The sequence below is a fragment of the Phyllobates terribilis genome, unplaced genomic scaffold (assembly GCF_046119375.1).
Source record: "Phyllobates terribilis strain yellow unplaced genomic scaffold, ASM4611937v1 Scaffold_7__3_contigs__length_470593459, whole genome shotgun sequence".
NCBI lineage: Eukaryota > Metazoa > Chordata > Amphibia > Anura > Dendrobatidae > Phyllobates > Phyllobates terribilis.
Window position 1 is genome coordinate 97380972 of NW_027362767.1, and position 27818 is coordinate 97408789.

The following is a 27818-nucleotide window of genomic DNA, read 5'->3' on the forward strand; positions in this document are numbered from 1 at the left end:
CTGCTACTAGGCACAAAGTATTTCCTGGGCTAGATGCAGTTAAAAATTTGTAATTAGATACTCTCGTTGGATGCTGAGAAAGCATTCCATAGAGTCTCCAGGCACGCCATATATTATTCTCTTAAAAAGCTTGGGGTAGGGGTCTAGGGGACCCTTTTATAGCCAAAATCACGGCCCTGTATCGCAATGCGTCACCTAGGCTGAAGATAAATGGAACTGTAGCACCCCGAGGGCTCGGTTGCTGCAGAGGTATTGCACCTCACCCAGAGGTGTGATATCTCACTCTCAGGTAAGGATGGAGTGTGGATCAGGACCCCGACACCTGCATGCATTAAACCACATTGCCGTGGGGCAGGGCGACCAATATGCCCCTGAGATGGGCACGACAGTCCCTGTCCCTGGCTGGAGTGGGGGGAGGGAACACTGAGGAAGGCGAACCCTGTAGTGCAGGAGCAGGGAGGAAGCAGATCCTGGGTGCATTGAGAAGGGAGTATAAAAGGTGGGCACCATCTTAGTTCAGTGCAGAGAAGTCTGAGCAGAAGTGATAGGGAGCAGGGGCTCTGCATGAGCTCTGCTCCAGAGGCGGGCCTAGTAACAGAGGCCCAGGCCTGGAAGAGGGAGAAGGAAGGAAGAGGAGCGGAGAAGGCTCCAGGAACGAGGAACGAAGGGATCCCAGAGGTGTGGATGGGCGAGTCGCCACCGCACGCCCGAATCCACCTGCGTGTAGGGGTCAGGCCAAAGGGGGAGACCAGTCACCGAAACTAGTGGAGGCGGGAAACGACCCTCAGCTAGAAACCGGAGGCTGTGACATTTTATGTGGCGCAGCCCCTCGCTACACCCGCTAGGAGGGCAGCACATAGGGTCAGGGAAACTGGCGCCAAGTTTACCAAGAGGAGGCCCGAGGCAGCCGGACAGAAGGGTTGGTAAGAAAGGCCAGACAAAGGACACACAAAGGGGGTCCTGTGAAGCGCTCCAAAGTTATCTGGGAGTTGTCTGAGCCCCTCACCTGGTGAGCACAGTACGACGTGGGCAGCCGTTACCTGCAGAAGTGGTCTGGATAATAAGAACTTTGAGTAAAGGCCCTGGACTGCATCACTGACTCCGTGTCGTTACTGCTGCTGCCCTGCACCATCACCCCCATCCTCCGCATACACTGCCCTGAGGCTATACTCCTCCCGTGGAGAGTTATGCTACGCTCTGCTGCACCCACAACACCAGCCTCAGCGGTCTGCCCCGCAGCGGCGGTTCACTCTGACCGCAATCCACGGGTGGCATAGTCGGACATTTAAACATCAAAACCACAAAGAGTTCCGCCACTGGTTTGACCGCCCTGAGCCACGGAACCGGGTCGCCGCCACGGAGACTACAACCACCAGTATCCACCAAAAAGGGTCCGGCTCCGGATGTCCCAAGGCCCAGGGGGCGCGTCAGAACATTTTTATCACCTTTCATAATCACCAATGGGACAAGGCAGGGATGTCCTCTGTCCCCTCTCTTATACATCCTAGTGACGGAGCACCTGCTCTCATCAATTCGTCATAACCCCAATATTAGGTGGATTGAGGTGGGAGGCACCGAGTACAAGTGCTCTCTATTTGCTGATGATGTCCTAGTATATATCACTCAATCACATATATCCATCCCTGCTGTTATGGCTGAAATAGATCACTTTGTTACATGGTCAAATTTTAAAATCAATACAGCGAAGTCTGAGGCCCTCGATGTCTCCCTCCCCAAATCCATACAGGATTCCATCCAGTCCAACTTTCCCTTTGCCTGGCCCTCACAGGGTATCAAATTCTTAGGAATTCCTATTCATAGAGACCTCTCCCGTCTATGTTATCTTAATTTTGGGCCCTTTATTGAACAACTCCATACAGACCACGGTTGGCAAGTTAGAACTGTAAGATTCACTACGTGAACCACTTGTGTTTTGTGGAAAAGCACATGTACACTGTGTTCCAAATTATTATGCAAAAAGTGTTTAGGATTGATAAGGGAAGAATTTGTTTGTTTGTCAGTTAAACTCATTGATGGTGATGTGTGTCAAGGCTCTTTATATCACTGTAAGCAATTGCAGACACCTGTGCTAATTAGTTTGGCAGGTGTGTCCAATGAACGGCAAGACTACTTAAGAAGGCTGTCCCACATTATTAAGCAGCCTACATTTTCTGCCAAAATGGGAAAGAAAAAGGATGTGTCGGCTGCGGAGAAGCAACAAATTGTGGAGTGTTTAGGTCAAGGCATGACTACAATCAACATTGTGCGATGATCAGGATGAAGTGTCTTGGCAATCAAGAAGTATGTAGCTGATTCACAGTACACACGTGTGCGTGCTGATAAGGGCAAATTGAGGACTCTTTCCTACAGGCAATTACGTCAGGTTAAAAGAGCAGCAGCAAAAAAGCCTTGTCATAGCAGCAGACAAGTTTTTGAAGCTGCTGGTGCCTCCAACGTCCCCCGAACAACAAGATGCAGGGTCCTTCAGAGGTTTGCAGCTGTGGGTACGCCATCCTGTCGACCTCCTCTATCCACTGCACACAAGCAGAAACGGCTCCAGTGGGCCAAACATTACATGAAGACTGATTTCAAAACGGTTTTGTTCACGGATGAGTGCTGTGCAACGCTCGATGGTCCAGATGGATGGAGTGGAGGATGGCTGGTTGATGGACACCCCACGCAAACACGGCTACAGCGCCAACAAGGAGGAGGTGGAGTAATGTTTTGGGCTGGAATCATGGGGACAGAGATTTTCAGCCCCTTTAGGATCCCTGAAGGGGTAAAGATGAACTCCATAATGTATGTGGAGTTTCTCAAACAGCATTCCTGCCTTGGTTCAAGAAGAAGAACCGTGTATTCCACAGCAAGATCATTTTCATGCATGATAATGCACAGTCTCATGCTGCACATAACACATCTGCATCTCTGGCTGATATGGGCATAAAAGGGGACAAACTTATGGTGTGACCCCCATGCTCCCCTGACCTCTACCCCATTCAGAACTTCTGGAGCATCATCAAAAGGAGTGTCTATGATGGCGACAGGCAGTTCACATCTAAGCAACAGCTCTGGGAGGGTATTCTGTCCTCATGCAAAACAATTGAAGCAGAAACCATCCAAAACCTGACAAATTCAATGGACGAGAGAGTTCAGAAGCTCCTTTCGAACAAGGGGTCCTATATGCAAATGTAACATCACCTAGAATAAAGTTTTGAGTTGAAAACTGTTTGATTTCAGTTTCTAATAACCTGCTAATGCTTATAATTTCAAAAATGACAATTTTTTTGGTCTTTATTAAAATGAAAAGGTTGATCGAAGAGTGTGGGGGATCTAAGAGTGTGGCAACCCAGTAGTCAGGATTACTTAGAATTCTGACAATATGAGGGTCATGTTGCAGGTAGTGCAGCAGGAAGGCACTTATGTGTCTTGCGCATCTCGGAGCCCCAAAATTATTTTCCGGGCTAGATGCAGCTAAAAATTATTATTAATTTTAAATCTGGTGGAGCTTAGTATAGATGGCCTAATAGAATCAGTACTGCACACTGCTACAAAGCCCAAATTATTTTCCAGCCGAGATACAGATAAACATGATTAGTAATTTTAAATCTGGTGGAGCTTAGTATAGATGGCCTAATAGAATCATTACTGCACACTGCTACAAAGCTCAAATAATTTTCCAGCCAAGATACAGATAAACATGATTAGTAATTTGAAAGCTTAAAACGGTTGGTGAGGAGATTTTAACCAATCATCAAGCTTTTTCTCTCCCCAGGATGACACAGGGGTAGAAAAGTCGTTTCGGATCCATGATTTGTTCATCTTTATGAACGTAAGTCTGTCTACATTATCAGTGGAGAGCCGCGTTCGCTTATGTGTCAGCACACCACCAGCAGCGCTGAACACACGTTCAGACAGAACGCTGGCTGCGGGGCATGACAAGATCTCCAAGGCGTAAGTGGCGAGCTCCGGCCATTTATCCAGATTGGAAGCCCAAAAAGAGCAAGGGTCCAGTGACACAGTCATGGCTTCAATGTTTACTTGGAGATACTCCTGTACCATCGTCTCTAGGCGTTGACTATGTGTCAGACTTCTTGTCTCCTGTGGCCTTGCAAAGGATGGGCTAAAAAAGTGGTGAACTGATTCCGCAAAATTGATGTTACCAGCAGATACTGTGTTTCAATTACGGTTTGAGTGCTGAACACTCGACGGTCCCACGGTTGGCAAGTTGGAACTGTGAGATTCACTACGTGCACCACTGGTGTTTTGTGGAAAAGCACATGTAAGATTCTGCAACAGTCTCTGCTGATACTCCTGCATGCGTGCATCCCTTTCTATGGCAGGAATTATTTCTGCAAATTTACTTTTGTACCGGGGATCTAACAGTGTGGCAACCCAGTAGTCAGGATTATTTCTAATTCTCCCAATTCGAGGGTCATGTTGCAGGTAGTGCAGCAAGAAGGCACTCATTTGTCTTGCGCATCCAGGAGCACCAAGACCCTGTTGTGTTGGTGGCGAGGTAACAATCATGCTTCCTTCCTCTGTCCTCTCCCCCCAACCTCGCACAACAGAAATGTGATCAAGGTCTCCCTCATCTGATGAGTCTTCCATCAGTTCGTCCTCCACTTCTTCCTGGGCTCCTGCACCTTCCTCACTAGTTTGGCTGCTACCATGCGCCCTGGTAAAACCATCTCCCCCACCCTCACATGCCTGCCGCCTTGGTGCTGCCGACCGTCTGGACCTTGCAGATGTTAGCCCTTCCGCATACAACTCCTCCTCCTCTACTTCCTCCACCTCCTCTTGTGCCATCACCTGACTCCGAATTCTGTTTAACATGTGCTCCAGCATGTAAATCACCGGAATAGTCATGCTGATAATGGCATAGTCAGCACTAAACATCTTCGTCGCCATTTCAAAACTGTGCAGAAGGGTGCATAGGTCCCTGATCTGAGACCACTCCTCCAGCGTAATTTGCCCCACCTCTGGATCCCGTTGGCCCAGGCTATACATCAGAACGTATTGCAACAGGGCTTTTCGGTGCTGCCACAGTCGCTGCAACATGTGCAGAGTTGAATTCCACCGGGTAGGCACATCGCATTTTAGCCGGTGAAGTGGCAGGCCCAACGACTTCTGTAGAGATGTAAGTCGCTGAGCTGAGGGATGCGAACGGCGGAAGTGAGCACACAGTGACCGTGCCCTCTGCAGAAGGCCATCTAGTCCGGGATAGTGGGCTAAAAATTGCTGGACAACCAGGTTCAATGCGTGAGCCATACAATGCACGTGTGTGACATTGCCCCGGCGAAGGGCCACACCCAGGTTTGCAGCATTGTCGCACACGGCCTTCCCTGGTTTCAGGTCCAGTGGAGACAACCATTCATGAAATTGGTTCTCCAGAGCTGACCACAACTCCTCAGCTGTGTGAGTCACATTTCCCAGACATTTCAAAGTAAAAACCGCCTGATGACGTTGAGCCCTACTGCCAGCATAGTAAGGAGGTGTGCAGGATCCCTTCTGCGCAGTTAGAAAGCTTGTGGCATGACCAGACAGGCTTTGGTTGCAGGTGGAGGACCGAGAGAAGGTTGAGGAGGCAGAAGCAGTGGAGGAACTTTGAGATAAAGAGGATTGACGCACAACTCGTGGGGACGGCAAGACTTGGACAGCAGCCCCTTGTCCTGCTGTCACCATAGTTACCCAGTGCCCAGTCAGCGACATGTAACGCCCCTGTCCATGCCTACTCGTCCAAGTGTCTGTGGTGAAATGCACCCTGTCACACACAGAGTTTCTCAAAGAAGCGGTGATGTTGTGTGCGACATGCTGGTGGAGCGCAGGCACACCTTTCTTTGAGAAGTAGTGCCGACTGGGCATCTGGTACTGGGGCACTGCGACGGACATAAGGTCTCGAAAATCCTCTGTGTCCACCAGGCGGAAAGGCAGCATTTCTGTAGCCAAGAGCTTGCAGATGGTGAAATTCAACCTCTTAGCTTTCTCATGGCTAGGAGGAAATGGTCTTTTACTTGTCCACATCTGAGGGACTGAGGGCTGGCTGTTGTGCTTAGACCGGGTTGATAAGGGTGTCCCCGGCAAACTGCCGGTCTGTGAGGAAGATGCAGGCGGACATGTTAGGTTGCCTTGATCCAAAGGTGGTGCTATCGATGTCGGACAGCGCTCAACACCAGCTGGTGTTACCACCTCCAAAGAAAATGATGACCTGCCAATCACGCTGGCTGTTGCGGGTAAAGAGGTGGCAGGTGTGCGTCCCAAAACAGGTGACTGCTGTCCCCCCAGTCACAGAGGATGAAGAGGCCGCAGATGCACAAGATGGGGCAGACGGTGGTTGGCCCGGCCGGCTAGGCCGCATTGTAGCACAGTGAGCTTCCCACTGCAACTTATGCTTCATGTCCATGTGCCGGTTCATGCATGAAGTACTCAAACTATGTATTTTTTGGCCTCTACTTAGCTTTTGTTGACAAATGTTACAGATAACACGAGTTGGGTCATCTTTATCGATCTGAAAAAATGCCCAGGCTATGCAAGGCTTAGCACCCATGCGACCTGAAGAGCCACCACGACTTGTGGTCAGAGGCAGAGTTGTGTTTGAGGATGCAGTTGTTGACGTGCTTCCAGTACTACGTCTCTGTCCAGGAAGGCGCAACCTGACCTCGTCGTCACTAGCATCCTCCTCCACCTCCTCTGCTGACCTCATCTCTTGGCTGACTGTGGGTTGACAGTAAGTGGGATCTCCAACCTCATCATCATCACCCTGTGTGTTATCACACCCGTCATCCTCAGAGCCAACCTGTTGCTGCCCTGACAAAAAACTAAAGTTGTCACTCCAATCAGATATTTGAGTCTCATCATCGTCTTCCTCATTGTCTCCACCAACAGGAGTTACAGTTTGGGAATGAGGGTCTACATTATGGTCAGAACCTTCTGCGTCTGGTCCTGGATCTGACTCACAGATTCTGGGCATCAGTTCAGATCATTTCCTCATCTGGATTCACAGAAGCGCTGGAGTCTACCTCTGATTCCCAGGCTATAGTATGAGTAAACAGCTCTGCAGACTCAACCATCTGTTCTACCTCATACTCAGATGGGCAGCTGGAGATTTGGGAGCTGTGAGGAAGCAAGTGCGATTGGGGTGACACCTCTGAGGACTGGAGTATTTGTGATGTTGAAGTTGAGGTGGAGGAGAGCCCACTTAAAGGAGCACTTGATATCCGTTGAAGCACCTGCTGTTTTTGTGCCTCATCTGGAATTTGTAGCGATTGGCGTGGCCGTAAGAAAGGGATCTTATCACATTGTCCGCTAAAAGAAGTAGACATTTTAGTTTTGCTGGAAGATGGTCTTTCTTCTGCAGATGTTACTGTTGCTTTAACACCTACTCCAGGGACACAACCTTTTTTCCCCTTCCCAACATGCCTATTCCCCTTTCCACCAGCAGCAGGCCTTTTTCCACTCATTTTGGTGGTTAACTAATTCACAACTCTGGAGTTGTTTGCACAAAAAAACAATGGATGGGAACAGAGCAGAGCTGAGTGGCCAAACTGTGGTATTAGGCCAAAACTATTGTCTGGGTTAGATGCAGAAAAAAATTATATTCAGTTTGCAACCTGATGGAGGTCAGTATAGATGGACTAATAGAACAAGTCCCACACACTGCTAGAAGGCCAAATATTTTTTCAGAGCTAGATGCAGAAAAATATTATATTCAATTTGCAACCTGATGGAGGTCAGTATAGATGGACTAATAGAACAAGTCCCACACACTGCTAGAAGGCCAAATATTTTTTCAGAGCTAGATGCAGATAAAAATTATTTTGAATTTGCAACCTGATGGAGGTCAGTATAGATGGACTAGTAGAACAAGTCCCACACACTGCTAGAAGGCCAAATATTTTTTCAGAGCTTGATGCAGAAAAAAACTATATTCAATTTGCAACCTGATGGAGGTCAGTATAGATGGACTAATAGAACAAGTCCCACACACTGCTAGAAGGCCAAATATTTTTTCAGAGCTAGATGCAGAAAAAAATTATATTCGATTTGCTACCTTATGGAGGTCAGTATAGATGGACTAATAGAATGATGCTATGCCCAAAAGGTTTTACTTCACTAGGTGCAGTAAAAAAATTGGTATTCTATACACAGGTGGTGTAGCTTGCAAAACAGATAGGCTACTTCACTGACTAACACACTCTGCAATAGGCCAAAAAGGATTAGCTTTGCTAGATTTAGCCAAATGCTGTGAAAAAAACTTGCACAGCACTGGCACAGACCTGCCTGGCAAAAACTGATAGGAACTGATGTAACTTAGTCCTGAAAAGGACTGCAATTACAATTAGTCTTTACTCCCACAACCTATCTATTTAAGAGCACAGACCTGCCTGATAAAAGTCGTAGGAAATGCTGTAACCTAGTCCTTAAAAGGACTGCAATCACAACTATTCCCTACTCCCAAGCTATCTGTAGATTTGTGCGAAAATTGGCTTGAAATTAACAAGGTATAGCGCACACAGCAACAGCGGTGCCGTCTAACACGCAGCTGCAGCAGTGAGAAAATGGTGGTGACGCGGAAAATGGCTGGGTCTTATAGGGCAAGGACACGTGACATACACTGCCAATGACACATGCCCTTGCTTGTGTGAAAAAAAGTACTTCGCTCCGTGTGTGCGCTGCTGATAGGCTGACAGACTGCACCTCCCCACTGCAAATGCGGGAAAGAGAAAAAAAAATGGAGATCTTCATTATTCCTGCAGAGATCCATCCCCTGCCCCTCCCCCCACCCCGCTGTACACTCAAACTGCGTATTAACATTAATTTTCATCATTACTGGGAAAAAATCCCGTTATGATTTTGCTGCACGAACAGTTATCGAACATAACCTCGAACAGCCGAATTTTTTTCAAATCGTTTGTGTTCGCCGAACGGCTCGAACACCGCCCAAAACAGCTCGAATTTGAGATTGGCGAACAGTTCGAGTTGAACAACGCTCATCTCTATACCTCACACCTAGCGGCACCTCTGTCCAGTGTCCTCGGGCCTTGGCGGGCGATGTGTGTTCCGTCGCCTGGCCCTATGTGGCTACTTTCCTAGTGGCTGGTGTGGACGGCCTGCTGTACTTGAAGTGCTGCAGCCTCCGGTTCCCACTTGAGTCTTGTAGTCTCTGCTGGCTGGGGAACCCGGTTCCCCTTCTTTGGCCTGACCCCCCTACCTCCTGGCAGCGGCGGGCGTACGGGTGGCTTGCTCCACGGCCCGCACCCCTAGGGTCCCTTCTCTCCTTGTTCTTGGAGCCTCTCCCGCTCCCCTTTTCCTCCTTTCTCCTCCAGGCTCAGGCCTACTGACTAGGCCCGCCTCTGGAGCAGAGCCTCTGCTCCAGTCACTTTCACTCTCTCCACCACCCTGAACCAAGATGGTTCCTTACTTTTATACTTCCTACTCCAGTGCCCCCAGGATCTACGTCCTCCACCCATCCACTACTTAGTTCCCCCTCTCTAAATGGTTCCTCCCACTCCAGCCAGGGACCAGGGACACTTGTGCTCTCCCATAGGAGCATTCTCGCCCTGTCCCCCGGAAATGTGGCGTAGTGGATGTAATGTTAGGGTCCTGAACCATACTCCTTCCTTACCTGAGAGTGAGATACCACACCTCTGGATGAGATGCAATATCTCTGTGACGACCGAACCCTCAGGGGCGCCACACACCCCCCTGGTAAAACACAGCACGTCCGCGGGCTGGAACAGAGTAAAAGACAGATATATATCAAAGACATACAAAAACTTTTAGGATGCATCCGCATATAAGATTGTAAACAACACTTCTTCCCTTTATGGGAGGCGTAGTTCTTTCAACGTTGCTGGATAACATTATAAGTGCACTTTTAATAACACTTCCCTTCACATATAAAACATCATAAAACTTTTCTCTAGTATAAGCACATTGTTGTATATAAAACATTTTCCTTATAAACATTCTTCATATCAACACATTTTCAAGTAAAACTTTTGGTCGACTGGTCACAGCAATGTCTGCAACCAGGTGTCCATTTTTTTTTTTTTTCAATAAGGTGCGACTTGCAAATGCGAACATGAGGGACCCGTCCCAAACCCTCAACGGAGGCCCTGGGGTGGCTGAAGGGCTTAGATGATCCAGATGCTGGACCTCATCTTTGGCCACCTCCAACGGGTTTTTGTTCTGAGGTCATTGTTGTAGTTCTTATAAAACCAATAGGGGGCACCTTAAGAAGTGCCAAACTATTTACAAAAAGTGGCTGCTCCCAGTCCTCAGCCGGTCAGTTTTTGGACCCGTTACGGGTAACTTAAAGGAACACTCACAAGTTTTTCAACGTAGAACTGCACCCTTCCGAGCAACCTGGTAAACAACAAATTCAGAACGTCTCTGCATACCCTGACGGGTAACTTATTTGCATTTAAAGTTCTGTCCCTCTTACTGTGCTTAGTAAGGGTGCTCCCTCCCGGGAGGCACTGGTCCATCGCTTGCTGACCCAGCCGGATCTTCAGCGTGGTGGAACTTTGTCTCCACCCGGTGGACATGTAGGGCATACCAGCCCCTGACTCCTCAGTGCCTGGTGTAGGACACGGTGTCCCCGGGATACAGGTCCCGATCTGGGTGTCCCTCTGGCAGGCGGGATTCCACATCTCTTCTATTCACAAAAAGATCAGTGTCTGTCAGCGATTCCCAGACGAACCCCCATCCTGCGTCCAGGTTGAATTTTACAACGGTCCCAGTAATTCTGGGACCACGAGCCGCTTGCTTGTCATGGCGGGCCTGGGCCTTCTACTCCATATTCCTAGCCTCGAGTTGCTCCCACCGCTCACGCCACAGCTTCTGCTCCTTTTCAAACTGCACCAGTTGTTGATAGCAGAACTCCTTGCGGTGTGCTGCGGCTGCCCTGGTCTCCTGGGAGAACCCCATTAGACCCTCCCCCGAGTGATCCCACTTGAATTAGGCTTCATCCTCCGGTACCTGGGAGACGGCGGCGGCGGGCTGTGGAGCTGTCAGTAGTGAAGGCCGCTGGTCTTCCACCTCCGCGGACCAGTCCCAGGGGAAGCGCCCATACACCCATTCGGGTGTCGGAGGGGGCGGCTCCTGCAGAGGACCTAGGAGCGGTCCTGCGTCGCTAATGCCTGGAGCTGGTTCCGGGGTCTGGAGGGCACTTATAACTGGCACGCCCTGGTACATGCATGGTGGGTACGTTGCGGTCTCACCCTGGTTTAAAGGGCCTGGCTCTGGCGTCGGGAATGGGACAGCTTCGATAACGCCCGGGATCTGCGACTCCACCAGGGGACTCAGGAGCAGGTCGACGCTTACAGCGTCCGGCACAGGGGGATTTCTCCTACCTGCTCCTGCGGCCGCTCCTGCGTCAGACGCGGTCTCCTGATCTCGATCCCGGTCCTCGGAGGCTGGGGCGCTGCCAGTGCTGGGCAGCATCGCTGGCTGCCGGGCCACCATCCTTTGCTCCATCTCCCTCTTCCAATCCGCGATGGCGTCTCGCTGCGCCCTGGCCATCCTCCGGCCCAGATCTTCCATGCCAGCGCGGAGGAATTCGGTATCCTCCCAGGGGAGCTTGGCCACCAGCTCCTCCAGGGTATAAGGCGCTTCAGCCGGCAGCATGTCGCTGGCAGGGTCTCCGGTGCTGCCACGGTCCATCTCCTTTCCCGGGTGCGGCCTGCCTGGACTCGTCCAGACCACCCCCTGTCTCTCAGTTTTCTTGCCTCCCCTCCTCTTTCGGGGGCGGTTCCAGGGCAGTGTGCTGTCGGTCACCTCCAAGGGCAGCCCCCCCACGTCGATGGACACATCCACATATATGACTACTGCTGTTTGGGGCAGGCCCCGCTTTTGGCGCCATTCTGGGACCTGGCCCACGATGGGAGGTGACCTTTGGTTGTTTGGCTGGCACATAATGGCGCCCGTTCTTCAGGGGTGGGCGCCACATTCAGTAGAAAACACAGTCTCTTAGGCACACATCCTGCCGACTACGCCAAAGTTGACGCGCCCCCTGGGCCATGGGGGTACCCGGAGCCGGGCCTTGTGGATGCTGGGGGGTTGTAGTCACCGTGGCAGTGACCCGGTCCGTGACCCGGCTGTCAAACCAGGGTAGTCTATGTGTGTCTGTTATATATAGTCCGACTACGCCACCTGTGGAATGCGGTCAATAGGAACCGCCGCTGCGGAGTAGTCCACTGAAGCTGGTGGTATGTGCAGCAAGGTGATGTAACTCCCCACAGGAAGAGTGGAGCTTCAGGGCAGCGTGTATGGATGATGGTGGTGATGGTGCAAGAAGAATCACAGAGTCCAGATGATGCAGTCCCAGATCCTTTACTCACGGTTTAAGCAGTTCCAGTTACAGGGCCAGTGTAAGAGCCCACGACGTCCTGTGCTCACGAAGTAAGTGGCTCAGTCGACCCTCAGGTATCTCTGGAGCATTTAGCAGGACCCCCTTCTGTGTGTCCTCTCTGGCCTCTCTCCTTGTACCTCACACCTAGCGGCACCTCTGTCCAGTGTCCTCGGGCCTTGGCGGGCGACGCGTGTTCCGTCCCCTGGCCCTATGTGGCTACTTTCCTAGTGGCTGGTGTGAACGGCCTGCTGTACTTGAAGTGCTGCAGTCTCCGGTTCCCACTTGAGTCTTGTAATCTCTGCTGGTTGGGGGACCCGGTTCCCCTTCTTTGGCCTGACCCCCCTACCTCCTGGCAGCGGCGGGCGTACGGGTGGCTTGCTGCACGGCCTGCACCCCTAGGGTCCCTTCTCTCCTCGTTCCTGGAGCCTCTCCCGTTCCCCTTTTCCTCCTTTCTCCTCCAGGCTCAGGCCTACTGACTAGGCCCGCCTCTGGAGCAGAGCTCGTGCAGAGCCTCTGCTCCTGTCACTTTCACTCTCTCCACCACCCTGAACCAAGATGGTTCCTTACTTTTATACTTCCTACTCCAGTGCTCCCAGGATCTACGTCCTCCACCCATCCACTACTTAGTTCCCCCTCTCTAGGTGGTTCCTCCCTACTCCAGCCAGGGACCAGGGACACTTGTGCTCTCCCGTAGGAACATTCTCGCCCTGTCCCCCGGAAATGTGGTGTAGTGGATGTAGTGTTAGGGTCCTGAGCCATACTCCTTCCTTACCGGAGAGTGAGATACCACACCTCTGGATGAGATGCAATATCTCTGTGGCGACCGAACCCTCATGGGCGCCACAAATGCCACCCCAAAAAATCATTGAGAATTTTATTAAAGAAAAATTCATGTACACAGAATTCTAAGAATTTTTCTTTGATAATCTACAACAATATGCCTTTTGTGCTGTGCCCTGCACAAGGGCTGCACGCTTGGGGAAGTGTTGGCTTTGCCGGGAACAGAGAAAGTTCTCCTGGTCAGACATGCCAGTCATCCACTCTGCAAAAGCTTTAACGAGCAGGGAACACAGCTTAATACACCAATTCATCTGCCCAAAAAATTCTTTAACAGTTTTGAACATGATAAATTTTATTTTAGGAAAAAACAAGCATTTTGTGCCAAAACCAAACCTGGCAGTAAGACTGTTTTTTCAATAAATAATGGAGGCGCCGGCTAGGTATCTTCCATTGAGGCTGTATGCACTGAACTTTTTCTCAAATGCCAGTACAATTCAGATGGTTTGGTATTGGTTGTGGTGAACTTGGACACGTGGGCATGTAGGAGTTCAGTTTCCATACAAACGGATGACTAGATGCATATTTATAGAGCAACAGGCTAACTGATGACGCAATGGAGAATGCCATGTTGGTTAGTAGTACTGTCACGCTGTGACTGTAGGAAAGCCAGGGCAGAGGGGCCCTATACTGTCCCTTAATCTAAGGGAGTCTTAGTCTATAGAAAAGAAAGGATAGCACAAGCTTACCCTGGCTGATGGCGTCTCAAGCAGGGATTCCAAGAGACCACTTAGCAAGCAGAGAAAATGACTGAAGAGAAAAATCCAGCTTCATAAAAAGTTCAAAATGTATTTCCAAAGCAGCCTAAAAATTATTAAAATCCATAATAAGTACAGCAATACGCGTTTCGAACGATCATGGCGTTCTTTATCAGAGCTCTGATAAAGAACGCCATGAGCATTTGAAACGTGTATTGCTGTACCTATTATGGATCTTAATAATTTTTAAGCTGCTTTGGAAATAAATGTTGAACTTTTTATGAAGCTGGATTTTTCTCTTCAGTCCAGTCCTAGTCTATCGCTAACCCCAGGGTTACCTCTTAAGGTGGAGATGCCTGGGTCTCGTACCTCTCTGTGCTCCTATAAAAACCTAGGCTGCTTCCACCCTCCCCCAGGGAGGAAAGTGGCAGAAGTGAAAGGGTAAACACAGGTTGGACAGATGGGGGGAAACCAAGACACAATCAAACGGCAGACACACAGGATAAAATACTAAGGGGAAATGGTTGTACAGTAAAGAGGCAGAAAGGCAACACGAAAAAATGCAAAAAGAGAAGGATAGAAGTATTCACAACAAACCGCATGCAACAATCTCAAAATAACTAAGAGCGACTCTATAGAACACTTTCTCCAGTGAAGCTAGGAACCGAAGGAAGATTTTATTTCTCACATGGAGGGAAGCCAGGCACAGTTTTATATAATGTAAGGGTGTGGTTCCAATAAGCAGCCCAGCCAATAGACAACGAGGAGCTCTAAACCCTTTCCATGCCACAACAAACCTGTTAACTCATGAATGGCCTTGTAGATTTAAAGAGGACCTGTACTCAGCTAATCCCTGTGATCTTCTAATCTCAGATATACCACAGGTCCCCGCAGAGTGCAGGACATGGAAAGTAACTTGTGGCAATGACAGCATTTTTGTCCCACGTACACTTGTTAAACTGGACTAGTAAAAGAGTTATGCAAAAACTTTTCCTTTTTTTGATTTTTATAATATTAATTTTTCTGCTCAATTTCTCCTCCCTTAACAAAAATGAAGTAACCATTGTAGGGACTGTACTCACTTAGGTGCGGTGGGAGGCAAACAGGAGACATGTTCCTTTAAATGTCCAGAATTGTTTATTTTCTTCACAAACCGGTCAAAAAGCAAAATGCAAACAAACAACCTTAGGTGCAGGCAAAAACAAAGCAAACAGTCGTTTTAGCAACGTCTCTGGTTAGCCAGCGCTGTGGTCACACAGGCTTGTAGGCATCCAGTACACGGCCAAGTCAGAAAGCAACCACACAGGAGGCCTTCTCCCTCCAGACACACAGACCATGTGCCAAACAACAGCCTCCATTAAATAGGCTGTTAACCACACCCAGAGGTGAGGTATGTGGGTAGCTGGACCCGCCCAACTCTCCAAGCTACCCGTAACCCGGTCCCAGGCACAAAACAAATGATCCTCTTAGTGCTTATGTACACTAGAGAAAACACTGCGGGTTACATCACAGAGGACAACCATCTCTGTGATACATACAGTACCTCCCATCAACTATCCGACCATTAGCCACCTTACCCCCTAATTACCTATGTTGCTGAGTAGGTACATGCAGGGAAAGTAATTTGCGGCAATAGCTAGCAGTATTGTTGTAGCACGTGTGGATGTTAAGAGTGGAGGAGTTTTCAAAATTGTTGTTTCCATTTTCTCATCATTAGCATGTCTATCCATCCTGTGATTTGCATAATTTCACAACTTTTCCTTCTTGGTGTTACAATTTCAATGTTGAAAAGTGTATGTACAGAGAAATCGGGAGAGATAACTGCTGGTCAAACAAGTGTTCAGCTGACAATTCTAGAAGGCGTATGGAGAGCTTTAGTATTAATAATTCTATCAGTTGTCATCTCGTAGACGATTGTTTCAGGTGACATTTCTGAAAGCCTTCAGTAATAACTCTGGTTACTACTTTTTAAATGTCGTCATAAGAGACCAATGTGATATATCCAAGATACAAGAAATATTGAATTATCAAAGACAGCGCAGAGATAAAGAAGCATCTATGGCACGGTACCAATGTGCTAGATGTCTTCTCCCCGTTAATTTACTTATTTGTTGACGCTTTTCTGCTTGCTTTAAGTGGATTGTTTGTGTAATAGCGTGCCACCTAAAGCACATTTGTGGAAAATAAATGGCAGCTATTGGGTCACATAAAATATTGATTAAAGCAGCTAAGTGCAGGAACACTATATTTTTCTTTAAATTGGTAGGTATGTGTTAACAATGCAACTCGGCTGGATGTCAATGGAACAGAAGCATTACAGCTCGTGAAGAAAATGCAGCATTTTGAAGCTATGGACACAGATCATTAAGAATGTAATTTACATGGAATTACTGCCATACTGCTTCTGTCATTTCATGAGTCTTGTTACTACCAAAGAACCATAAATGCATGGGTTCCAAATCACTGACAAGAGTCTTCACCCTGTACTTAACGCTTTCAGCATCAGAAAATTCAATAGCAAATTCACATTGTAATATATCATCCTAAATTGTGTCCATTAATTACATTGCGAGCCAGCAAGATCATAAAACACAAAATGTGGATGAGCTGGATGGACCCTAAGCTTCGGCGTGAACATGCTGATGGGAACTAGGGGGGAAAAAAATATTTCATATTGTTTTCAATTAGTATTTCAGAAAAACTGAAAATATCCAATATCATCTGCAAAAACAAATAATTATAATAATATATAAACCCCATTTCAGACTACATGTCATTTCTAGAGGGGAGTGAAACTACGTATTTGATGCATATTGAATCGGGGAGGATATGATGTATGATTATGTATAAATAGCTTATCATTTTTGTTTAATATAGCTATGAATAAAGATATACAGGCCAAAACGCGTTAGAATTTTTATTTATTTTTTTTGCTTACCAAATAGAGATTTTTTGATCATCATGTTAAGTAATCTGATATACAGAGAAGACTGTGCTGATTTATCTATTTTCTGTTGATTTCTACAGAAATTTTTTACCAGTTCATTATTTTGGAATAATACTATACACCTTACACAAAAATAGGGGGGGGGAAAAAGGGTGAAAACGGTTTATGAAGAACTAAAGAAAATGAGTACTGACTTAAGAAAGATTGACGGGCAAATATTTTCAAAAGTTTCAAAAATGCCATAAATCACTTCATTTTAGAAGTTTGGTACCACAAAAATACTGAGAATGGCGTTTCTTGGTTTTGAGAAGAAACGTGGCCACGTGTGCTATAATCCTCTATTAAATTCTATAGGAGATAAAGAAATATGGAATTAAGCTTTAGTATATGAACAGCAGATTCTTACCTTCTCTACTGACATGAATAATGAATGCAGATGTCTACCATCCTGTCAGCATCCCAAGCATGCATGTCATCTGACAAATACCTATCACTGCTTTATTTCAGAAAATATTTAAGGTCACTTATATTTGTCAGTCAGTCACAAATAAAATAAATTGCAGATTTTACACTTGAATTTTTTAAAAAGGTTTTCTGCCTAGCAAAAAACTGGTTCTGTATATCCTGTCTTGTATAGTATAAAATCTCCTTCAATCTCTTTTTCTAGGACCAGGCTTCCATGCTGGGATAGACACAATTAGTCAGAATTACACCGTATATAGTGGGCATGGAAATAGAGTACTATCCTAATCGGTCGCCTGATTTTGATGGTAATAGTGCAATTTTTCCTTCTAAACAACAGTAAAAATGCATTATTAGTGGTAAAATCCATGCCCAGAGCATGAAGCTGCCACAACATGCAGAACCACCATTACACTAAAATGGACTGTTGGAAAAAAAGAAAAAAATATACACTACGCATAGTGGATTAGAATTGCTTTGGAAGACTAAGTTTATATGACCGTATAAAAAAATTACTCAGAAAAAACTGATGATTTTTTTTATTTGTATTGTCATCCATGTAACGCTCGTTTTTGTGAGTCAGCAGTTAATAAAACATACAAGACCAAATATAGTTTCCTATGTTAATGATGGCAATGTTTCTGTAAAACTCAGATGCTCTACAGGGATGAGTGGACCTGTGGAAGTTCGGGTTCTAGAACCCGACCCAAACTTTATTCTAAAGTTTGGTTCGGGTACCAGAACTGTACCTGAACTTGAACCAGAACCCAAACCCCATTGAAAATAATGGAGACCCTGACTCGCTCTCCTTCTCTCTGCAGCAGACTTCCACCGGAACTCTGAGCTTTGCAACGCACTTCCGGGAGAGTTGTTTAGCTCCGGACACTAACTGTCCTGTACAAACCCTGAACTTTTAAGTTCAGGTTTGCTCATCTCTAATGCTCTATGATTGATTTGTACTGGGATCCTTTTTTTTGCGCACCCATAGACTTGAATAGGCGAGTCTGGTCCAAAATACCGACAAGACTAGATCATGCTGCAATTCTTTTAAGACAAACATTCAATCTGTGTGAAAAAAAATGGTCATCTGAACAGCCCAATTAAACATTGGCCCAAGGGCTGTCTTTTTTTTTTCATGGACAACAATACAACCAAAAATACAGTGGTGTGAATGCAACACTAAATGTTACTTAAGCTGATTCCTAAAAATGATCTAAGCCCAAGGAATGTGTATTAATCAATACGTATTGTGTAATTGTGTTTCTTTTTCCTACTGAGACGTTGTTATTCTTTAGATGTAGAAATCATTTTTACTAAATTACCATCAATTTTTGAGAACCTAAGATAATTAAAAAATCAATATAGCTGCACTTCCTGTTGTCATTCTTTCAAAACTATCTGCAGACATGAAAGAGAATGGAAATGTCTCTGTAAGAGTAATTACCATACACTGACAGCTTTAGAACGTCTGACTTTGGGCTTGTGCAAAAGATTGTATAATTCAGAAGAGTGCTATCCGATTTTTGATCAGACAGACCATGGAACCACGTTATTCAATGGGGCTGTTAAGATGACCAATTTTTCTTTTATGCTAAGGTCACACGACTGTGTATTTTCTCATCAAGAGAATCGGACCGATTATGCAAATCAAACTCTGATCAGAGTGTGATCATAGTGTGATCCGATTCTCTCATATGAGGAGAAGATGGAAAAAAAATGTCTCCATCCTCTCCATTCTGTCAGCCCATGGAAATCGGACCCCAGTCATTGGCTTGAATATCGGATCACACTCGGGCATGCAGTGATTCTTTCCTCTGACTGTGCCAGTCCAAGGAAAAAATCTGCCATGTGCACGGCCCCATAGAATAACATTGGTCCAAGTGTGATCTGAAGTTTTGTCGGATCACACTCGGACCAAAAATATGGCCATGTGCACGAGCCCTTAGTCCAACTGTGAGTAAAAAAAATTGCAGCATGCACTACTTTCTTCGGAGTCTCGGATGTCTATGGGTGCGTAAACAAAGTCACATCCCACACAGAATATCCATGAAGCATCCAATTTTTTTACGGAAACATTTTCATTATTAATATATGAGCATGTACATTTTCAATGTAGATGTATGAAACCAGACATCACAAGGACATCAGAAGGGCGTAAAAAATGGTCATACAGATGGCACATGGATGAAAATCAGATGAAAATTGTCTGAGTTTTCTGGATGAAATTTAAGCGTTTATTCATATGTTCATTTTTTCATATCCGGAGGCTGTGTTCACACGTTGCATCCGCCATGTGTGCTTTTCTGCAATCGTAGTAAAATTAAAAAAGAAAAAGGATCCTTTTCTAATGAGTTATGAAAATAAATGCCAAAAAATTGCAGTTTTCCCTCAATTGTGATAAAAAAAACTCTACTGCAGCCACAATGTGTGAACGTAGCCTTACCAATATTGGCAAATTAAGGTTTGAGGTGGAAATCTTCTTCAGGGGTTGGTCTACTAGCCTTAGTTACAGTGAAGGGAAATTTTAAAGTCTCAGCATACCCAGACATTTTTGACAATTGTACCTTTCATCACTTTTGGCAACAAGTTAGAGGAAGGCTTTTTTCTTCTCCCTATGACTATGGACCTTGCTTTGTTTACTGGGGCACAAAGACATGGTTGGGGGAATATGGTATGGAAGAACTTGTCTGGCCTCACAGATCCCTGACCTCAACCTCATCCAACACCTCAAGATGAACCTCCTCCAACATCAGTGTCTGACCTCACAAATGCTCTTCTGGATGAAGGGGCAAAAATTCCCACAGATTATTATATTATTTATTATTATAGCGCCATTAATTCCATGGTGCTCTATATGTGAAAAAGGGGTATACGTAGCAGATGACAAGTGCAATAGTTTGAACAAAAACAAGTCACCGACTGGTACAGGAAGAGAGAGAACCCTGCCTGCGAGGGCTCACAATCTAGAAGATTCCTCCAAAATCTTGAAGAAATCCCTCCCAGAAGAGTAGAAGCTGTTTTAGCTGCAAATGGGAACTGGTTCGATAATATTGCCTATGGATTTTGGATGGGATATAATAAAAGCTCTTGTAGGTACAGTCAACACAATGCTTCTTTCCATACCGTGTATTTTGTGAGGTCAGTGAAGTTCCCATTGCTTTTCTGGTATGGATAAGATATAGGTTTTCCCATGTCTTCCATCATTGGATAATTTTGATTGAGGATATTTATCACAAAACAATATGGACCCCAAATTTCGAGTTAATGAAAAGGGCAATTATGGTGGTTTTTGATCCTTTCCTAATTATACTTTCACATAGGGACAACAGATTAATGTTTTAACTACATGCTCCTTTGCAAACTTGGAGAAACTGACATTAGGTTGGCGAGGTCAACAGAAGAGGAAGAGAAAGACTTAAAAGGCAAGTATTACAGAGACACATAACAGTCCTGATATTCGGGTATTTTTATGTCTTGCTGCATTAGAAAATGTTAATATGCAGTGACAGGTGCACTTTAAATATATTTGTGGGGATAAATGATTTCTAAACTGAGATGACGGGTGCAGCTACCTACATGATGTCTAAAATGCCCTGCTCATTGTGTGTTAATGATCACAGCCTCCTCTGGTTAACTTCTTCACTACTGGAAATATAATTCTGCTGAATATATATTATTTATTTATTTTACTCACTTATATAGCGCCATTAAATCCACAGCACTTTACAGTCATCATCATCGCTGTCCCCATTGGGGCTCACAATCTACATTCCCTATCAGTAGGTTTTTGGCGTTTGAGAGGAAACCCGAGAACCCGGAGGAAACCCACGCGAACACGGGGAGAACATACAAACTCCTTGCAAATTATATCCTTGGTGGGATTTGATTCCATGACCCCAGCGCTGCAATATATATTATATACACTGTACATATATACACATGCATCAACATTACAATCGCAGCACGTAGAAGGAGAAGTCATGGAATTATGGAAATCACAGACATTTTAATTAAAAATGAGCAAATTTATTATAATGCAATTGAATGCTAATGAAGTTGTACAAAAATCCACATTCGCCAATGTACAGATTTTTTTTTTTAATTAGCTTCCGTGGGGATTTAGCAAAATGTTGGCCAGCCGGCTACCATTCTGCTGAGCCGTAAAGGGTTGTCCAAATGTTAAAAATATAAAATACTTATTCTCAATTTACCGCTCACCTCTACGGCCCCTCTACTCCTCACTGTCCCCATCCAGTCCACATTTTATCTTCTGTCACTGGGAGTACCTAAGTCTCAGGCCTCTTCACGCTAGGCTCCAATGATGGCCAGATCTGCTCATCTCTAATGTTAATGACATACAAATGATGAAGAAATGGAAACAAAATTTTCAAAACATCTCGATTTATTCAGTATTGAGTATGAAGGAGTCTGAGGAATGTTCTGCCCCAATGAATGTAATTGGACAAATAATCAAGATCCGCTGCTGGCAGCTGCCTTTGCTATTCTTTGCGAATTACCAAGCTTAAAAATTATTCCACCCAAAGAATGAACATTTTACTTGTTCTCCAGATTTATGGAATGTTCAATCTTTATTATCGGACAGCATAAAACTTCTTTCCTCATCATTTCAGGTGGCCCACATACACTGGGTTTGGTCGACTTATTTCTAATGTGTATGAGAGTCTTTATATTATCTATATAAAATGGCTGTACAAGTTTGTTTTTATTAAAAAATATATCTCCTTTCTTCAGGAAACCCTACCATATGGCTCCACTGGTTAAACAGTGCCATTGAAATAAGTATCGCCAAGCGGCAATACTGCACACAACCTAAGAATAGATGCGGAGCAGTTTTTGAAAGAATGCAGACACGTTTTTCAAATCCTGCACAACCCTTTCAAATAATCTATTCATATAACCATTTTTAGATAATATTACAAAGAATATGAATTTATTTTCGTCTGTCCTGGTACTTTTGTGCCCTGAGTTCAGTTTATCCATTTTGATAGAATACAAGAATAGTTGGGGTCTGTCCAAGTATAGCCAATTATTCGAATATTAAGGGTCTCTGAAGGGGAAATGAATGTTTAATTTTGACTATTCCAAGCAAAATAATCTATTTGCTGGGGTGCCTGGAGTGCGACTTGGTTTGATCAATTGATTGTCCCTGCGATTTACATTTTAAAAGTAGTTGTCCAGGATGCCAAAACTATTAATTTCTAGTGCAGCTTTAACCTAAATAGGATGTTCGGATAAATTATAAAACTGGCCATAAAGTAATAAATCAGAAGTTTGGCAATTATTAGTTATGGAGATATTACCTCTTAGAAACTAATTCAAAAACTTTTTTTTTTGCTTTTATTTTGTGAACATCAACAAAATTGCAGTATTTCCACCATGTTCAGAAATGCTAATTTAAAAGTAATAATAACCAATATGATGACAATTCCTGTTTAATCCTCTCCAAAACTGACCACTGCAATAAAACATATATTATATGACTTACAGAAATATTGGAATTTCTAAGTTGTGTCTAACACGGAGAAGAAGGGCTGCGGGGATCATAGGCACTTTCCATTACTTTTCCAGGCAATTTATTGTATTTATTGGGAATAATTCAGTGCTATGTTAACACAATGTGCTACTATGTGGGTACTATAAGGAGATAAGAGCCTGGGCATATTACTCTCTAGGTACTGTATTCTCTACATAAGAAAATTATGGATCTTGTGTTTAACTATGTTTACCTGTCTTTAGGTAATGTATAAATACTTTGATAAAATAAAGCACTGTAAGTGATGCATTATGTGCTATATTTGGGCAATTTGAAAAACGTAAACGGTGTTTGTGTGACCCTTATACTCTTGACAAAATCTTATACCCACTTAATACTAATGTTGCCAAATTTTGCTACATTTAAAACACTAAAAGGGGTGGTACAACATACATAGTTATATTCAGCCTCAATCCCTATCTGTTTAATACCATAATCTAAACTATTTTCTAATATACTTGAATTAAAAAATTCCTCACTATCCCCTAACTACACTATTTAACTGATTTTCTTTACTACTTTTTTTGATGATGCTTTGTTTAAGAATCCCAGTGCATGCTGGTATACTCAAATGAAGAGTCATTAGGGAGCAGAGGCTGCAATCACTGTGCTGGGCTAGTCCCTGTGCACTATCAGATGTTCACAATGACAGCGCTATCTGTCGCCGACTCATATCACTTGCGGGGGCGGCGCTGGTCTCTGCATGCCGGGTAGTTTTAGAAAAAACACAATAGTGCGCTTTGTTGCTAGCTCATTACTACTGATCTGAGCTGGCAACAGAGAGCGCGCTGTCATTGTGCACATCACACAGTGCACAGCATGCAGGGACTAGCCCAGCCCCTGAAACTAATGTCACTAATGGTGCTTCATTTCAGGGATGGAGTGAAGGATGTGATTGTGTCAGCAACCTCTGAGTTTGAGTATCCCAGCATGCACTGAGATTCTCAAATGAAGCATCATCAAAAAAGGAAGTTGTGGAAAAAAAAAAGCAGTTAGATAGTGTAGTTAGGGAACGGTGGGGAATTTTTAATTCAAGTATATTAAAAAATAGTTTAGATTATGGCATTAAATAGATATGGATTTAGGAAAAAAATTTACTTTGTATGCCGGACCACCCCTTTAAGGTGTAATTAAACGTTCTTATTAAGTTATTAATCATCTGTTTGCAAAGTTACACATTTTTGTAATACACTTCAATACTTTATTTTGCTTCTTTCTCTCCCAAACACTGTGCTGCGGGGCTGTTTTAACTGCCTAGTTCAAGCTCTCTACGAAACTGCTTTATTTGCTGATGAGCAAGAATCTAAACAGTGTTTATAAACAGAGTACCCTACTTTCCCTGTCTGAGTACTGGGGAGGGGAGTAGAGAGGTTCAGATAGGGAAAGTCCCATACTTTGTAAACAGAGTAGGATTCTTGCTGAGCAGCAGTTGAAAGCAGATTCTTTGGTAGATTCTACTAGGCAGATAAAACAGCACTGCAGAATGGTGTTTGGGAAAGAAGGAGGCAAAATATTGTTATGTTACAGTCATAACTTTGCAAAGGCTTATCAATAATAAAATAAAAGTTACTGTCTGTTATTCTGTAAAGGTATTCTGCCATAAGCTATCAGTACTATTGGCCTTGCATTAACTGAGGACTTACTTCAGTGCAAAACAACAATTTATAAAATTCCCTTCTAAGTATGTCGACCTGGAAAAACAAACTCATCATTACCAAGTAGGCGATTTAATTTATTACAGTTTCAATCAATAATATTTTGGTTATGAAATTATAGAACTGTAATTTATAAATACGAAGATATATCCCTTATGTAAAGTAGATCTGAAATTCTGTAAATTCTGTCTGCACGCGCACTTCTGCAGCAATGGTATTACCCCGGTCTGGGGTTCTAGCTTTTATACACTGGTTGAGATATTGAGATTGGCCACTTTGTAAAGGGTGTTAAACAGGTGAATGCCTAAGGGTCCCTCGGGCAAAGATTTACAATCGATTTGTGTTATAGTAATCTTTGAAATTAAGAAGTGTATCCTTGCATTTCATTAAATTCCAGCTAATGAGATAACTGTCTTCCCAAGGAGCGAATGATAAAGCACTGATGTCATAAAGCATAAATTAATACTGCAAGGTTAAACAGTGGAACTAACTCGTGTTACCACTGAAGCCCCTACCAGCAGTTAAATTAACTGACATAAATACCATAAAATCTGTCTTTATTTTAGTCTCAGACGATGCTCCTCTTTACACCCTGGCTCTCAGTTTGTATAACTCATTTTTGCACATTATTGCATGGCCCATTTGCTGGTTAAAGGATTTCCTATGGAAAAAAAATGGTTTTATGATTTTGCACATACATAGAGAGAAAAATGTATTTCTAATAGGTTGCATGGGGAACATTACAAAAATAAATTCCTGCAAATTTTAAAAAGAATGAAAGCACGTGAGGTTACCCATGTGCAGTGGGCTCATTCTCTGCTTTGTAGGTGCAATGTCAGAAGAGGTGCATAACGATTGGTGAGCTGACACCAAGTGAACTCATACTTACATATCTGATCAGTTTATTTCTACGTTGTAAGGTCCATCAGAGACAGTTAGCCAAAACGTTTTATTCGCACACACTTGGTGCTAAAACACTCTGTATGGCAGATTCCTGAGGCCTTCACCCTTTAAATGGATCTGGACTTACAATGGTGTCCCATAATATTACACACCAATCCTGGGCTCTGCTTTCTTCCCCTGGGTCAGCTGTCCTCTGTTGTGCTCCAAGTCGAGTTTTGCAAGTTGTCCGCCATGGATCAATGACATCGTCTCCCTAGACCTATTTAAGGCCTGTTGATACACACACAACTGTGTTGGATTGAGTCTCTAGACCTCTAAGTTTGGTGTGCTCCACCTTCTGTGCATACTATGCTTTTACTTGCTGTCATCCCTGCTACTTCTGAAATTCCTGAGTGTGCTAAGTCCTCTTGCATACAATTGATTCATCAAACTAAACTGTAGTCCGTTTAATAGCCGAGGTAAGAGAACAAAAGGACAGTCAAAAAAGCAAGGTCAAACAGGCCAAGGTTAAAGTCAGGAGTGATCACAGATCAGAAGAGATCAAGATAAAGCTGGGTCAGTAACAGGATATTAGATAAGTAAAACACCAGCTTCCAGAGAGCTTCCAGGCACAATATCTGGCAACTACCAGCAGAATAATAGGAGCTTAAATAGAGTGTGGTACTGCCCAAATGGCCACAGCAGGGAGATGATTCCATTGCTGTGCTGCTGACCAGCACGCACACCCAAAGCATGACTAGTCCCCATCACTCTAATCTCTGGCTGGTCAGTATCTGCGGAATGAAGCAGACGTAGCTCGAACAGGTCCGGGTAGAGATGTGAAATATGGCCATTCTAGGTCTGAATTAGAGCCAGGAATTTTGCTACCGGGTGTGCAGAGACAGCAGTTGCATTTGGCCCCTGGTGTCTTGACACCCTATGGCCGTCTGCCTCATAAAGTAACATTAATATTCTAAGCAATACCTGCATATGTGGCACCCCAGGGATCTGGTTTCCACAGTAACAGCAATGTTATGTCTGAGAGCAGGTGGGAGGTCTCTTGGTCAGGAATCCTATGCATGCCACACCTCCTGCCCAGTCCTGGGAGGGGAAGAACTTCCCCTATATAAACCTAGGGCTGAGGCAGGGTTAGTGAGTAGAGAAGAAGTAGAGACAGAGAAAAGAAGCAAATATAGGAACAGAACATCAGGAGCTCTGTGGGAGCAGTGTTACAAGGAGTCAGGGGCTGGCAGCTGCAGAGCTCGCCCTGACTGAGAAGATTCCTTACCGGACCCGGAGTCCGAGGCTGTGGGGACTAACTCCTACCCAGCAGCAGAATCCGTCAGGCAGGGGATTCCAGGTCCTCTGGCCAAGAAACCCGAAGGCCCCGAGTCACCGGCCATACGGGTGAGCACCACACAGTACACTGAGGGACGTGGGCTACTTATACCCGCCTCTAGCAAGGTAGCCAGAAGAGTACAGTTAGTTTGGGAGGCCTACAACTCCGCCTGGCCAGGGGAGATCCCATCTGCTCAAGGACCGACCAGGCCCCAATCGCTAGCCAGTACTCCGGGAGGGTCTATCTTTGTCACCAGTAAAGACCCTGAACTACACCGTACCGTCTCCGAGTGGTTCCTGCTACCCCCATCATCCACGTCGGTTGCCCTGAGGCCATACCCCTCCTGTTGGGGGTTATACTATCACGCTGCACAATCCTACCACCGGCCTCAGCGGTCTGCCCTGCAGCAGCAGCTCCTTAGCTGTACTCAACGGGTGGCGTAGTCGTCCAACATCTACCACTGATACATCGCCGCTCAGTTTGACTCCCTGGGCACGGACCGGGTCACCGCCACGAGACTACAACCCTCAACAGATCCGGCTCTGGGTAAGCTCCCGCGTGCGCAACGCAGCGCGACACAGGCCCAGGGGCGCGTCACATACATGCCAACAGTCTTGATATTGCTATGAAAATACCAGTACAAAGGAGGTAGGATTTATACAAACCTTGCGTAAAGTGGACATTTTCCTGGCATTTAATGTCATTTTGAGCATTCCTTGAAGGAGGGGTCTTAAATTTTCAGATTTTGGTTCTAAAAATGTTGGCAAGCATGCACATGGTAGTGGGGGTACAAAGATACAAGTTTTGAATCGAGACCCAAGAGATTAAAGTTATGACTTCCATGGGCATGGTTCAATTAGATTTATTGAATACATCATCCATATTAACTATCTAAAAGCAAAAAAATGGAAGAACTGCCTCACAATTTTTGACGTCCCATAAAATATGTACTGTTCAGAGTATGAAAACAGTCATAATCCAATATGGCATGTGCCTCCTGGCGTACACAATCTAGGCTTCGAGTACTCAGAATTGGTATCTTAAGGCATAACTTAAAGCATTAGTGAGTTAGATACTTGACTATGAATTCTT